The 14,041-nt window shown below is 37.6% G+C and overlaps 1 long non-coding RNA gene across 2 annotated transcripts in view; it reads left to right on the forward strand.

The window, feature by feature from the left end:
* The window catches only part of LOC136163340 (uncharacterized), a 47,174-nt gene that overhangs the window by 15,112 nt on the left and 18,021 nt on the right, over nt 1-14,041 (forward strand). The window contains exons 1-3 of one of the 2 annotated variants that reach the window (XR_010662223.1): nt 5,001-6,248; nt 6,727-6,858; nt 7,123-7,434. This is a non-coding gene — a long non-coding RNA (uncharacterized lncRNA). Of the gene's footprint in view, nt 1-5,000; nt 6,249-6,726; nt 6,859-7,122; nt 7,435-14,041 lie in introns of those variants that run through there. The other variant, XR_010662222.1, reaches the window with a different exon arrangement.

The raw sequence follows: 14,041 nt of genomic DNA on the forward strand, positions 1-14,041 counted from the left end.
AGTACGAGTTCAATAAATACCTATTAAATGGAAGAATTTGTTTAGCGTAATGGGAGCAGAAATGAGAATAGTCAATTATACTTGGAGAGGCATCAGTGGATATCATCCATGTTTATTTCATTTGAAAATTTAAGATAGTTTTATAAAATCAAGTGAATATGTATCATGCCTAATTTCCCGTATCATGTCCTAGTAAGAAATAAAAATCTGTAAATAAGACTAATGTTGATCTGTACCATCTGTATCCCAATCAATTTTCTAATATAGGCCTATAATCTCTTATTTATCATTCAGAAATTCAAAAAAATTTTTAAAGTCTGAAAAGTGAAAATTTGTCATAAGTATTGGTAGCAAACTGGATCATAACTAACATGATGTTTTGGTCTTTATCCCACTTTGTAAGGATTCATGTTTTGCTGCAGAAGTATCAACGTCATTAGTATCGGGGCTTCCCTGGTAGCTCAGCTGGTAAAGAATCCACTTGCAATGAGGGAGACTTGAGTTCAGTCCCTGGGTTGAGCATGGCAACCTTACCTGGAGAATCCCCATGGACAGAGGAGCCTGGAGGGCTATAGTCCATAAGGTCAAAAGGAGTTGGATACAACTGAAGCAACCTAGCATGCACATGTCTGTTATATGTTTGGTTCTCTAGGTTCACAGAAAGGAATGTGATTATTGGTCAGGAAGATCCCCTGGAGAAGGAAATGGCAACCCACTCCAGTATTCTTGCCTGGAGAATCCCATGGGCAGAGAAGCCTGGCGGGCTACAGCCCACGGGGTCGCAGAGAGTCGGACATGGCTGAGCGAACAAGCACAGCACAGTCTTTATTGATTTCACGTTTTATGAATGTTCTGCTACAGAAATGTTTGGTTTCTAAGTTCTCCCATGAAGCCATACAATCCTAAACTCCAAACATGCCTGGTGTCAAAAATTATGAAGGGAATTATGAACATGCATTGATTTACTATCTTGTATTTTGTTCAGATTATTCCATCCAAGTTTTCCAATTTGCTCCTTGATTAGAATTTTCTCTACTGAGAATAATAGAAGTAAAACAGAACTTTAGAAAAACTAAAGCCATAATCATATCGCAGCACTGGAACCTGTATGACCTAAGATCCTGGAGAAAGATTCAGAATGCCCTCCTATTTAAATGTGTTTTATTGAGCTTCACAAAGAAATGAAACAAAAGTGCTCATGAATAGCAGGAAAAGTAAGAAGTAAAACATTAAAGAGAATCTAAAATGACTGCTGGATTCTCTACTATCTACGCTGAACACAGAAACGGAAAACGTGTCCCCATCCATGGAGGCATTCAGAATGGTTTCTGACCGCGATGCTTGCCAACGCATTTTCACAGCACAGAAACCAAAAGTTTCAGACTACCGGAGTGTGAGTCTGATAAACCATTCCCCCTAACTCCCTCTACACATAACTGAATTACCTACACTAAATCACACTCAGTTTTGGCAGGCAAACATCTTGGAAATAAAATGCTTTTTAAAAGCACTGATTTTTCCATTAAAATTAAGGTATGAACGGAATTTGTTTTAATGTCCGTCTATGTCCACAATGGGAGCTTAAGAGCCACCCACTCATTTCCTTTCAATGTATACACTTAAAGGGCTCTATGAATAAATGCACAATCTAAGAAATTCTCAAAAAGAATGAATTTTTAAAAAAATTTTAAAAACATAGAGGAATGACAACAACAAATGATCTGCTGTTTTTCACAATTTCTAAATGAGACAATAAAAATGCCACTTACTTAACATGCAACATCTATCAAGTCAGCTCCGTTGCTAAATATGTTTGCCCAAGAGATAAGTCCTACGTCCCGGTCAATTCCTAAAAGAAAAGCAAAAGCTCTACAATCTCCCTCCTATCTTGACATGTTTTTAGCTGGTGAAAGATGACTGAGGGAAAAGAACTCTCTTTGATGAAGGTTGAGAGTTTTTAGTAATTCTTGGTGAGAAATGTTATGGAAGATCCATTAGAAGAAGAACAGATGACCACAGTTCTGTGGCCTCAGAATAAGACAGCAATAAACTGGCCTTGTTTCCCAGGAAGAAAGGCAAATGGCCAGGGAGGGCCTCCCCTCACAGCAGTGATGTCCAGAGGAGCCTCTGTGGCTTTCTGGTTGGCTGAGAGCTGGGCTGTTCCACGGATCATTACAGATTGGCACACACCTCCAGAGCAGAACCACCTCGAATCCAGATACGCTGTGTTCACTCAAAGACATGCTCTGTGGTGTCCAGAAATTAAGGGAGGTATAATTTATGGTGCGAATGTGTACTTTCTGGGCTGACTAAATTTAGAATTTTCCATCTATATCAGGGAAGTTATGGAATATGTACTATTACTTTCCAAATAAGTGTCAGTGGGTTTTGTGTTTCTTTGTCTGAAGGATATTGCCTTCTCTCTCTCTCTTTTTTTTTAGCAGACTGTTCCAATAATGATAATAATGCAATGATTAACTCTCTACATGCTATAGTATTAATTACAGTAACAGTGATACGCCAAAGATAGCCTAGCGAGATAGGTTCCCACATACCAATCCATACTGGTGCAAGACTGCACTAAAATCCTGACTGGTACATTGCAAAATAAGGAGAATGTAGTAGTTTGTTTAAGAACCCAAATCTGTCCTATTTATGAGACTGTTGTTTAGTCTGATGCTGAGCCATTCCCATTCTCTTGGTAATAAAAAGTATCTCTAAGAATGTCATAATGGTGATGGGATGGATAAGATATGCTTTTTCATTGCCTAAGGTCACACACAGCCAAAAAAGCAGCAAATCTGAAATCCAAACTCAAGCAAAGCCAGTCCAGAGCCCATGCTGTGAATCAGTTTGCCCCACTAGCTTTTCCTACCTCAGCGACCCCATCTGAAAACTGGAGCACAATGAAAATACTCTCCCCAGGATGTGAAAGCTAAATGAGTTTACATTTGTAAAGTTCTCCAACCATGCCTGACATACAGGAAGTTCCATCTAAGCAATTGCTTAAAAACAAACAAACAAGAAAAATCAGCGTTTCATGGGGTATTTCCACCCATGCAGTTTAGCTGTAGGTATAGTCTACACCCTCGTATGTGCCGCTGGCTCCAAGTCATACTGATTCACACCATTAAACACAAAACCAGTGTGAGAAATGGCCACTGGTTTGTTTAAAGCATCACCAGTTTCAAAACTATCTGGGCTAAAGGCAATCAACCATGGAAACGGGCATTTGCCTTCTTAGCAGCTAAAAAAAACTAACTAAAAATTTCATCTGAGTGGGAGGAAAAGGAACCAGGTTGGCTGTACTGCCCAGGGGTCCCCACACTCACCCAGCTGTCCTGTGGGGTTCAGGAGGCCGAAAACACACGTCAGCACAATTGCCAGCATGACCCAGCCCTGCCTCAGTGCCTGTAGGAGAGAAAATGTTTAACCCTGGGGCATTTACTGATTGTCTTTTAAAAACTCTCCCGTTGGCATTAGTTGTTGGTTTGCTTCTAAACGCTCAAAATCTTAAGAAGAAAGTTGTACTTCTCTGAAAAGCTGGTGTGTGCACACGCACGTGCACACACACACCCCACAGCACTCTCAACATCACTGAGTCTCTGCTCATAATAAAAGAGTTAAGAAGCATGTTCCGACAGATATGAAAGGAGGGAAAAGGAGAGATTTTGAGTTTTTCCCCATCACCTCTTAAGCAGGAAACAAAGAAAAAGTGATGGAGTTTTTACAGGTTCCCAGCTCCATGTCTCCCTATGTTTTGTCTAGTACTTGCATTTCATCAGCTCAACATAAACATCACCGCTCTTGCCGCTGCCAGGTTAGAAAAGCTAGTTGGCCTTCCAGGAAATCACCGGCACTTTGTACTCTTGATGAGTGAAAATTTGATGGAAGAATGAACCAGAAGGACTGAGCAAATGTTTGGAGGTTGTTATTCAGTTGATCAGGCTGGAGAACGATCCTGCCAATTAGCGCAGCCTTTACGAAGCATCCCGCATCAGGAAAGCTGGCTAGTCAGCATCCTCTGCTGCAGCCTCCAACTCAAAACACAGCTCAACCCTTTCATCGCCTGTCGTAGTTTTGTAAATAACCCCAGCCAGTATGAAAGGGTTTTCTTTCTTTTCCCGGCAACCATGTTTACTGTAGACATACAACATATAAGCTACGACATTTTGTTTTGGACTTCTCTTTTAATTAGTTTTTCTGACCAGGGACCCACTGTAGTTGGAACAGATGTTGTGGGCGCCAATAATAGCTCTCAGCTGCCAAAGGCAAAACATGAAACTGTGCCCAGACCACGCAGAGCAAATGACTATGAAGAAGGGGTGCTTATTACAAACGAGAAAGCTGACACTTCAGACTTGTAGCAACTTCTGAATGATCATAGACAGAACATGTCCAACATCACTCTTCTTGTACCCTCTTCCCACTCGTGAATAACTAACTTGAAGGACAAGTACAGAATGAAGTACTAGTCTAAATCTTCCCAAAGTAAGAATGCAGATACATACTCTCAGGAACTATCATCTAGTTAACTCACAATTTGAAACCAAAAGACCCTCCTCCCTCACACTCTCATCCCACCTGCAAATGCCAGCAACCTGTAAATTTTAGCTCCATGTAAACTAGTTTCAGGTTTGAAATGACAACTTGATTTTTTTTTTTTTTTAATCAGTAATCCTAAATGTAAATGTGATATTTACCAGAGTGGTATGCTGGTAAAAGTTTAAACAACAGGTTCTCTGGGGGGAAACAGCCCTAGTTTGTAATATTTCCCAGTTTCCATGGTGTCAGTATCCTCACCATGATCAATTAAAAGCTTTCCATATGGCATCATTGAAAGCAGAGAACGGAAGAGGTGAGGGGTGTCACATCATTGTAGAACAATTCCACGATCAACAGAAAAAGGTCAAGAGCATCAGTAATTGAGAAATGGTGAGAAATGATTATTGAAAGGTGAGTTTTGCATATTTATTGCCTTTGTTTACAGTTATGTTTGACTGCTGGGAGAAATCTCAATAACCTCAGATATGCAGATGATACCACCCTTATGACAGAAAGTGAAGAGCCTCTTGATGAAGGTGAAAGAGGAGAGTGACAAAGTTGGCTTAAAACTCAACATTTAGAAAAATAAGATCATGGCATCCCGTCCCATTCCTTCATGGCAAATAGATGGGGAAACAATGGAAATGATGACAGACTTTATTTTCTTGGGCTCCAAAATCACTGCAGATGGTGACTGCAGCCATGAAATTAAAAGACGCTTACTCCTTGGAAGAAAAGCTATGATGAACCTATGATGAAAAGCAGAGACATTACTTTATGATAAAGGTCCATATAGTCAAAGCTATAGTTTTTCCAGTAGTCATGTATGGATGTGAGAGTTGGACTAGAAAGAAAGCTGAGCGCAGAACAATTGATGCTTTTGGACTGTGGTGTTGGAGAAGACTCTTGAGAGTCACTTGGACTGCAAGAACATCAAACCAGCAAATCCTAAATGAAATGAATCCTGAATATTCATTGGAAGGACTGATGCTGAAGCTGAAGTTCCAATACTTTGGCCACCTGGTGTAAAGAGTCAACTCGTTAGGAAAGACACTGATGCCGGGAAAGATTGAAGACAGGAGGAGAAGGGGACAACAGAAGATGAGATGGCATCATCAACTCGAGGACTTGAGTTTGAGCAAGCTCTGAGAGATGATGAAGGACAAGGGGTCACAAAGAGTTGGATGTGACTGAGCGACTGAACTGAATGACAGTTCTATTAACTGGACATTTATATAATTTTTTGATAACAACTGTGTTTAACAACCAGCTCCCAGTATTTCTGAAAATTTAACAGTTGGCTCTTACAAGCTGGTAAATACTGGCTCCAGCACATACAGTCCACCAGCACCTTATGAATGACCACTTAATACTTTTCTACTCTGTCTGTTGTCCTCCATCCAGTGGCATCAGCATCACCTTGGTAGCCCCTACCCCACCCCTCCTCCAGAATCAGCTTCTGCATTTAATAAAACCCCCAGGTGACTCTTGCACACATTAAAGTTTAAGAACCACTGAGCTGATGAACAACTTGAGAGGATGCAAAGTTACATAGTAGAGGAGGAAAATATGTATACACACCTTCACTTTTTAAAAGGCTAAAAACGAAAGCCTTTTAGACAAAACCTCCAATCATTATGATGTTTCAAAGCAACTGCAAAGAACTTTTGCAAAACCCATAATGTTCCAAGATCCTTGTTCAGGTAATTTTGAATAAAATGCGTGTTGTCATTGCTGTAGATTTGGGAGGCAAGGATTCTGCTCTTAAAATCTTTGAGTTCAAATCCTAGCTTTCTGCCAAATTGGCCAGGAGAGGAAGAGTGGGAAAATTATTTAACCACTCTGTACCTTAAATATCTTACCTATAACGTGGGGTGATAATAATAGCACCCACTTCATTGAGTGATTGTAATGAACTGTGAGATTAAAGTACTTACACCACCTCCTGGAACATAATAAATGCTCATTAAACTTTAGTAATTATTACTTTTTCCTAAAGGGTAAAAGTTCCAAACCATGCTCTATGCATCAACCCTCAAACATGTTTAAAATAAGAATTAAGAACTGCTTTTCTCGCTACATCATCTAAAACTTGATTTTGATCAGCAACTTTTATATTATTCTTGTTCCCTAAGACTCATAAGAAAATATAACAATTACAATTATTTCTAAAAATTTCAGAGTGATCCATTCCAACCTCAGAAGTCTCCTGGGATCCTTCTGGGAAAGTGTCTTGCATTCTTTAAAAAGAGACCAAAGAGAACAGCATTAAAACATGTATATTATCAAGTGTGAAACAGATCGCCAGTCCAGGTTGGATGCATGAGACAAGTGCTCGGGGCTGGTGCACTGGGAAGACCCAGAGGGATGGGGTGAGGAGGGAGGTGGGAGGGGGGATCGGGATGGGGAACACATGTAACTCCATGGCTGATTCATGTCAATGTATGGCAAAAACCACTACAACATTGTAAAGTAATTAGCCTCCAACTAATAAAAATAATTGGGGGGGGGGAGGGGAAAAAAGAGAGAGACCAAAGAAGAGAAGCTGTCTTCTGCTTGGTTTTGTCTCACATGCAGGAGGTGCTGTGAACTTTGTGACCACAGGCAAGTCCTGAGTGACAGAGAGGAGTGGAAGGAGCCTGACTGGGAGGCAGGAAGCAGGAGATGACTTGAGCTTTCCTCCTGCATGACGTGGAAGAGTTCCACCTGAGAACCTTTGTCATTTGCGATAATAAGTGACCCTTATTGTTTAAACTAGATGAGTTTATTGTTCTACTATTCGTGGAGGAGCATCTGAATGCTTGAAGATCCCTATCTGCTAAATTGAGGCTCAAAGGAGTTAAATGACTTGCCCGGAGTAGCAGTTTGTAGCAACACCATGCATTTCAGGTAGGTTTTTTCCCCCTCTTCCCGTCTCCTCTCCTCTTCTCTCTTTCTTTTACTTAACTAAACTCACAGTAAATATGATCATCTCAAATTTTTCCAACAGTCAATACCCATTTTTTCTGCAACATATCCAATGGTATGAGTGAGACCAAAATGTCCCCAGGAAGCTGTAGACAACCAATTGGGCATTCAGTTCCAAATTTTATGCTTTGAGTATCTTTTCTCTAAGTAACCATATGGGAGATAGCAATGATGGGATAAAATTACACCGACAGAAATCCAAAAAATTACTCAATTATGGAAGGAAATAAATCTATTCAACTAGCTTTTTGGTCTCTTGTAGAAATAATAACTATTGATTTATTTTGTGACTTTTGCAATATTCAGCAAGTATTATTGGCATAACCTAGCCTTTTCCCCCCTGAAATTTGTAACTCTTTGAAAGTTTTTTCAACCATGACTTACAAAAATAAGAGAGATCAGAAAAGGTCTAACCAGGAAGAAAGAAATAGTTCAGGTGATTTTAAAGCAGAAAATTGGTTACGTGGGTGATAGTAAGGAAACCCAGAGCCTAGGAACAAAAAAGGAATGCGTTGCCATCTCTAGGCTGCTTAGACAAAGATTGACGATGCTATTATAAAAGCCAGTGGACACAATTACTCAGAAGAAGCCCAAGCAGTGGCAAGTGAGTCTGATAGGAGCTGGAGCCATGGAGGAGAAGCAGTCATTGCTGGAGATGCCACCAAAGGCAGAGTTGGCGTCCCTCTTCTCCCACCCTCTAGTCTCCCACTAGAGCCTCAGACTGGTCAAACCCAACCACAAGCTGGCCAACAAGGGTGTTTGGGAAATGTAGCTTGCAAGGGTCAAGGTCAGGAGCAGACTCCTGGAAAAGTTAACTGTGGAGCTAAGAACAGGCCATGGATCCTCTCGGAGTTTGAGTAAACCTTTGTAAATTCCTTGTAAGAAAACTTATTTGCTGATTCCATTTATTACTGCATTTTCTCTTATTCAATTGAAAATGTTGCAAAGAAACATGTAGGTCAAAAATAGTTTTACTTCACTTTAGTAGGCCTCCAATCAGCATATGTTAGAATGAATTAAACCTAAAGATAATAGGAACGACTCTAGTGCTCTAAAAGAAAGCTTCAGCAATGAGACTTTTTATTTCAGACAGCAGCCTCCAGGTGCATAGATGGGTATTGCCCCAGGCCTAAAAATGAAATACAGGCAGACATGAGGCACAGGTGAAAACATACATCCACGCTCTTATTATCTCAACAGGTTGAAAAAGTAAAAAGAGGAAGGAAGGAAGGGAGGGAGGGAGAGGCAAAGGAAGGGAGAGAAAGAGAAAGAAAAAAAATTCAAATCAGGAGCATTTTAAGTACTGCACAAGTCAAAATCTAGATATAATATGACCACTCAGCTTTCAATTCTCTAACAATTCACATATCTTTTAGCATCTTGATCTCTGAAAAAAATCTATTCATTTTCTACAGTCTGTTTCTATTAGCAAGTGGCTGTAAATGAGTTTTAGATATCTGAAAAACATCCTATTTCTTTCTTCTGCTACATGATATTTATCTCAACATGTAGTAACGCAATTTTTGAAGATTCAGCATTTTTATTCTTTCCATTTTTCTATCCTTCACGGCCAACTGGCTAGCTCACAGCCTTCGCCGAAATAGAAAGATTCCAGTCTCGTTCTCAATTTCAGGCTGTGTGGAGAAAAGTCCTAGTTTAATTGAAATTGAAATCCCACAATTAGGTTAGACGAAGACTTTCTCAAAGGATTCTTTGGAAGGTTATCTTTTCCTCAGTTGTATAGCTAGGAAATGAAACGGATCATCAAGGAAATTCCTTAGGTCTTTTGCACTGTCCATCAAGGAAATGTTTAGTTCATGTACCAATTCACTTTTCCCCTTTTTTTGTTTCCTTTTTGTATTAAGTGATTTTTATCTACAAAATAAGATGACCCAGGGCCCTACAAAATGACTTGAAAGTTGATAGTAGAGAGCAGGAAAAAGAAGGAATTTTAAATGAGATAAGTATAAGAGGTTGAATACCAATTACTTGAATAAGGCACATACTTTTTATCCTACATAGAAAATCAACAACACGTATGTTAAATATATATATATATATATATATATATATATATATATATATATATATCTACCATGTATTTAGTGAGTGTTTGGAAATGAAATGAGAATATTAAACTTTATAAAGTGTTTGGTTGGTTGCATTAGATGGGTACCACTACTTCATGAGATGGATTGATGAAACACCTTTATTGCTGTCAGAACTCAATACAACAGTTCTCATCGAGCAAAAAAACACTACAGAAGTATTGTTTGGCAAGAATTTAAAGTCATGTTTCATATCAGTAGAAATTATGCCTAAGGGCTTGTGTGCATATGTGTAGACTATGTATTAACTCCAAAAATGTGTTACAGCTCTCCCCCCAAAAGAGACCCAAAACCAGGATATTGCAACACTTGAATGTTCATGAGAATATTAATATATAGATGACTCCTAACAAGAATGAGAAAGGGAATAATGTCTCGGCTTCCCATAACATCCTGAGCACTTTTCTAGGAAAGTACATGCTATAATGCTATAATCTCTTTATTTGTCTGTCTCCTCTACTAAACTTTAAATTCCTTTATATTAAGAGTTGTATCCTTTTAAAACTCTATCCCAAGTGCTAGCATATGCTAAGACACACTGGGAATTTTAATCATGGTTTTGAAATAATGGAATGGTATAATAAAAGGATTATGCTTACTTGCATTAAAACTTTTCATAAATATAATCTGAAAGAAGTAATACCATGGAATCTAATCCTCAGATTTGAGCTGAAACACTGGCCTTATAACTAATTTCAACATTTGTTCTATTTTCTTAGGGAATTTTCACAGTATTATTAACATTGGCCAAGCAAATTAGCCCCCAGAATAATTGCACAAGGTTTGATCTTGCCTTTTCCAAGCAAATAAGTAAATATATAAATTTGGACAAAGTCATTACTTAAATTTCTTATCTCAGCTTATGAGCCAGTAAAGTTTGCGACTTGTAATAAGACATTTACAGAGAGTAAATCAGAGTAATTGACCAGAATAAACCACTGACATTTAGAACTTAAAAGAAATTAAAATTTTAAATTGGTACAACATGGACTAATTAATGTTGCCATAAGTTGCTATTAAAGAGATTTAGACCAAACTACTTAAATTGTCATCTTTATCATTATTTTTCTATTTTTTACTTTGTAAAGAGTTATTACATCTCTTGAAGCAAAAATTTATCACATGCTATGAAAAATTTCTAAGTGGTTCTCAAAAATGTACACCAGAGTGCTCAGTAATCTGTGTATTTGAACCTAGAGTTCAAATTTGCTAATGGTATCTGATTATTTCAATGTCAAACTTTCCTAAACTTAACAAAACCGATTTTCCTACTGAATCTGATTCTGTTGCCTCTTTTTTCCAGATTTCCAAAATTATCCACTTACATAAAAGGAAATTCTGATATCTTCTTCCCACCAGTTCTCCAAATTGTTAAATGAATAGTCATAGGAAGTAAATAGGATAGTCACTATACTAATTCTGATATCTTCTTCCCCACCAACTCTCCAAATTGTTAAATGAACAGTCATAGGAAGTAAATAGGATAGTCACTATACTACAGTTTTAATTGCCAAATGGCCAATCTCTACCTCTCCACCAGAACACTCTTGTAAAAGACATTACTTTGCTCCCAAACTTCTTGAGGAATTGGCCTAGGGGTCATGTCATAGCCCAGTGAGCCCCTGGAGTTGTACAAAGTGACCACCTAACTCAAGGAAAACCAAGTCACAAGCCTGTCAATGACATTTTGACAGAGTCTAGGTGGAAGGAAAGAATAGATACCTTGGGTCAATCAGATTCCTTTTCTCCATGATCTTAAGGAGTACATACCCAGAGAGTAGGAAGGCCAGTTACCATAAATGCAGAAATGGCACCATGACAGAATGGTCATGACTAGCCAAAGTCACAAGCAAACCAAAGTCATGGCAGAGCACAACACATTAGCATTAAAAGGGAGAAGACAGTGGTTGCCCCGCGGAGCAGAGATGTTCCAGTGAGGCTGCAAAGCCTGTGGGAAGTCTGGGGAATCTCAGAATAACCTTTCCACACTGCTCCATTCGGCTCCAGCCCAGGTATGTCCTCCCAACCGTTTCCCAAAAGGAAAATAAAGAAGTTTGCTGCTTTCCCAATAGTAAAAATAAGACATCATAAAGTGAACTAAATATTTAAATGCAATAAAGTTTTTTTAAAAAACACCGCAACACTAATAATGTGTTGTTGAGTAACCATTAGACGTCTCCTTACACATATATTAATGATTTTTCATGGATGGCTTGTAGCTTGCATTTTTTTAACTTAAATGTCATGAACACGTTTTCATGCTCATAAATATAGCTTTGTAGCATTACTTCTTCTGGCTCATGGCATTCCATTGTGTCCGTATACCATAACCTCTAGCAGAAATGCCCTCATGATAGACATTTATATTGTTTCCAATTTAACTCTATAATAAGTAATGGGGCAATAAATCTACTTGAACATTCTAAATATCTTATAACATAGTTTTACTTAATTATATAATTATTTTCTTAAGATTTTTAAAGTGGAATTATTGGGACATTGGGACAAGTGGTATATGCTTTTATTTTTGCTTCAGTAATAGCATTATTAATAGCAAATTACATTTCATAGGATTCAGATTTTTCTTAAATCATTGTTAATGAAAAGCATTGATCTGTTTCTAGTCAAATAGGGTAAAGAATGCTATCTCATTCCTGTTTAATTTGCTTTTTTTTGATCATTACAGATATTTTGACCATTTGTATTTCTCCTCTTGTGAATTATTTGTTCATAAACTTTTCCTAATTTACTATGAAATTGTTGACTTTTGATACTGATTTGAAGAGTCATTACAAATTAAGATCATTAACACTTTGCCTAGCATATATGTTGCAAATATTTTTCAAGGAACTTGTTTGTCTTTTAAACTATGTTTACAGTAAAAAGTTTAAAAGAATGTATACTCAGAGCTATAAACATTTTATTTTATGATTCCTGGTTTTCTTGTCATACTTAAAATAGCCTTTCCAAGAATATAAAATATTCATTTTAACTTTCTTTTAGCGTACTTATGCATTCACTGTTTATATATTTGAGCCATATAGAATTTATTTCTATATGATTAAGCCAGATACCCCACTGATAGAGTTATCTCAGCACCACTTACTAAATAATGTATTGTTTTTCCACTGGTTGACCTAAAATGCTACTTTTTAATCATGTAGTAAATTCCATGAAACATTGGAGAAACTGTGGACTTAACAGTAAAGCAGTTTGATTCTGGAATTAAAAAAACTTATGTTCACACTAACTAAAACTGTATAACTTTGGACAACTTACTAAATCTATTTGCCTAAGCCTCAGTTTCCTTGTCTAAAATGTGGAGATAAAAAGCCTCCTAGGACCATGTGAAAATTAAGTGATTAAAAAGTATACAAGAACTTCCCTGGTGGTCCAGTGGTTAAGACCTCATGCTTTTACTGCACGGGACATGGGTTTGATCCCTGGTCAGGGAACTAAAATCCCTCACTCAAGTGGCAGGGCCAAGTATAATAAAATTATAAAAGAAAAAAATAGTATGCAGAAAATTTAGCCAGGCACCTCTTATTAAGAAAGTTTCAGTAAAATTAGTCACTAGCTCTACTTGGCTTTATTACTGAATTTTCTTTTCAGTCCTATCAATCAGCTTATTCTTATACCAAAATCTTACTTTTAATGATTATGTCTTTATTATATAGTTTCCTATCCATCAAAGCAAGTGTCTTGCATTAATTCTTTTCTTAGAAATACCCTGGCCTTATTACCTAATTATTCTTTAGAAAATAGCTACCTTCCTTGTAGTAACTTGAGTGTTATAATTAAAACAATAGTAATTACCTAATCTCTCTGAGTTTACATTTAAATGTATACAAATTGGGTATAATACCTACTTCTATTTTTTGCAAGGGTTGGGTTGTTAATGTAAACAAATTGCCTAATACAGCGCCTGAAGCATAGATGTTCCATAGTTGATAGTATTGTGACTATTGTAATCTTGACCTATCATCTGTCATGATATTCAGGCAAATTATAAAGACTTCATGCTTTAGAAAGTGGCAGACAAAATGCTGGATTGACAATGACTGTTGTACAGAAATATACTCTAATAATAAGCTTAATCTGAATTAAACCAAAAGACTCTTGAAGTATATACAACCAGAAATGCAGGGCTAGTAGTACAAGGGCTGTTTTTTATACAATAACTAGAAAAACATTTCTGGTAGAGAAGGGAAAGAATGGGCATTTCAACTTCCATTACTCCATTGGGTCCAAGACAAAATAAAACCTTGGTGCTGAAACTGCAAATATCTCAGTAGTATTTTATAGATCTTTCACATTAGGGTATGTGTGTAGGAGTACAGATGAAGGGTGATGTGGAGGTTTGTGCCTCTTTAAGATACTACAGCCTGAAAGGTAAATGAAAGTATGCACAGTTTTAACGA

The sequence above is a fragment of the Muntiacus reevesi genome, chromosome 3 (genome assembly GCF_963930625.1).
Source record: "Muntiacus reevesi chromosome 3, mMunRee1.1, whole genome shotgun sequence".
In the NCBI taxonomy this organism is placed as follows: Eukaryota; Metazoa; Chordata; class Mammalia; order Artiodactyla; family Cervidae; genus Muntiacus; species Muntiacus reevesi.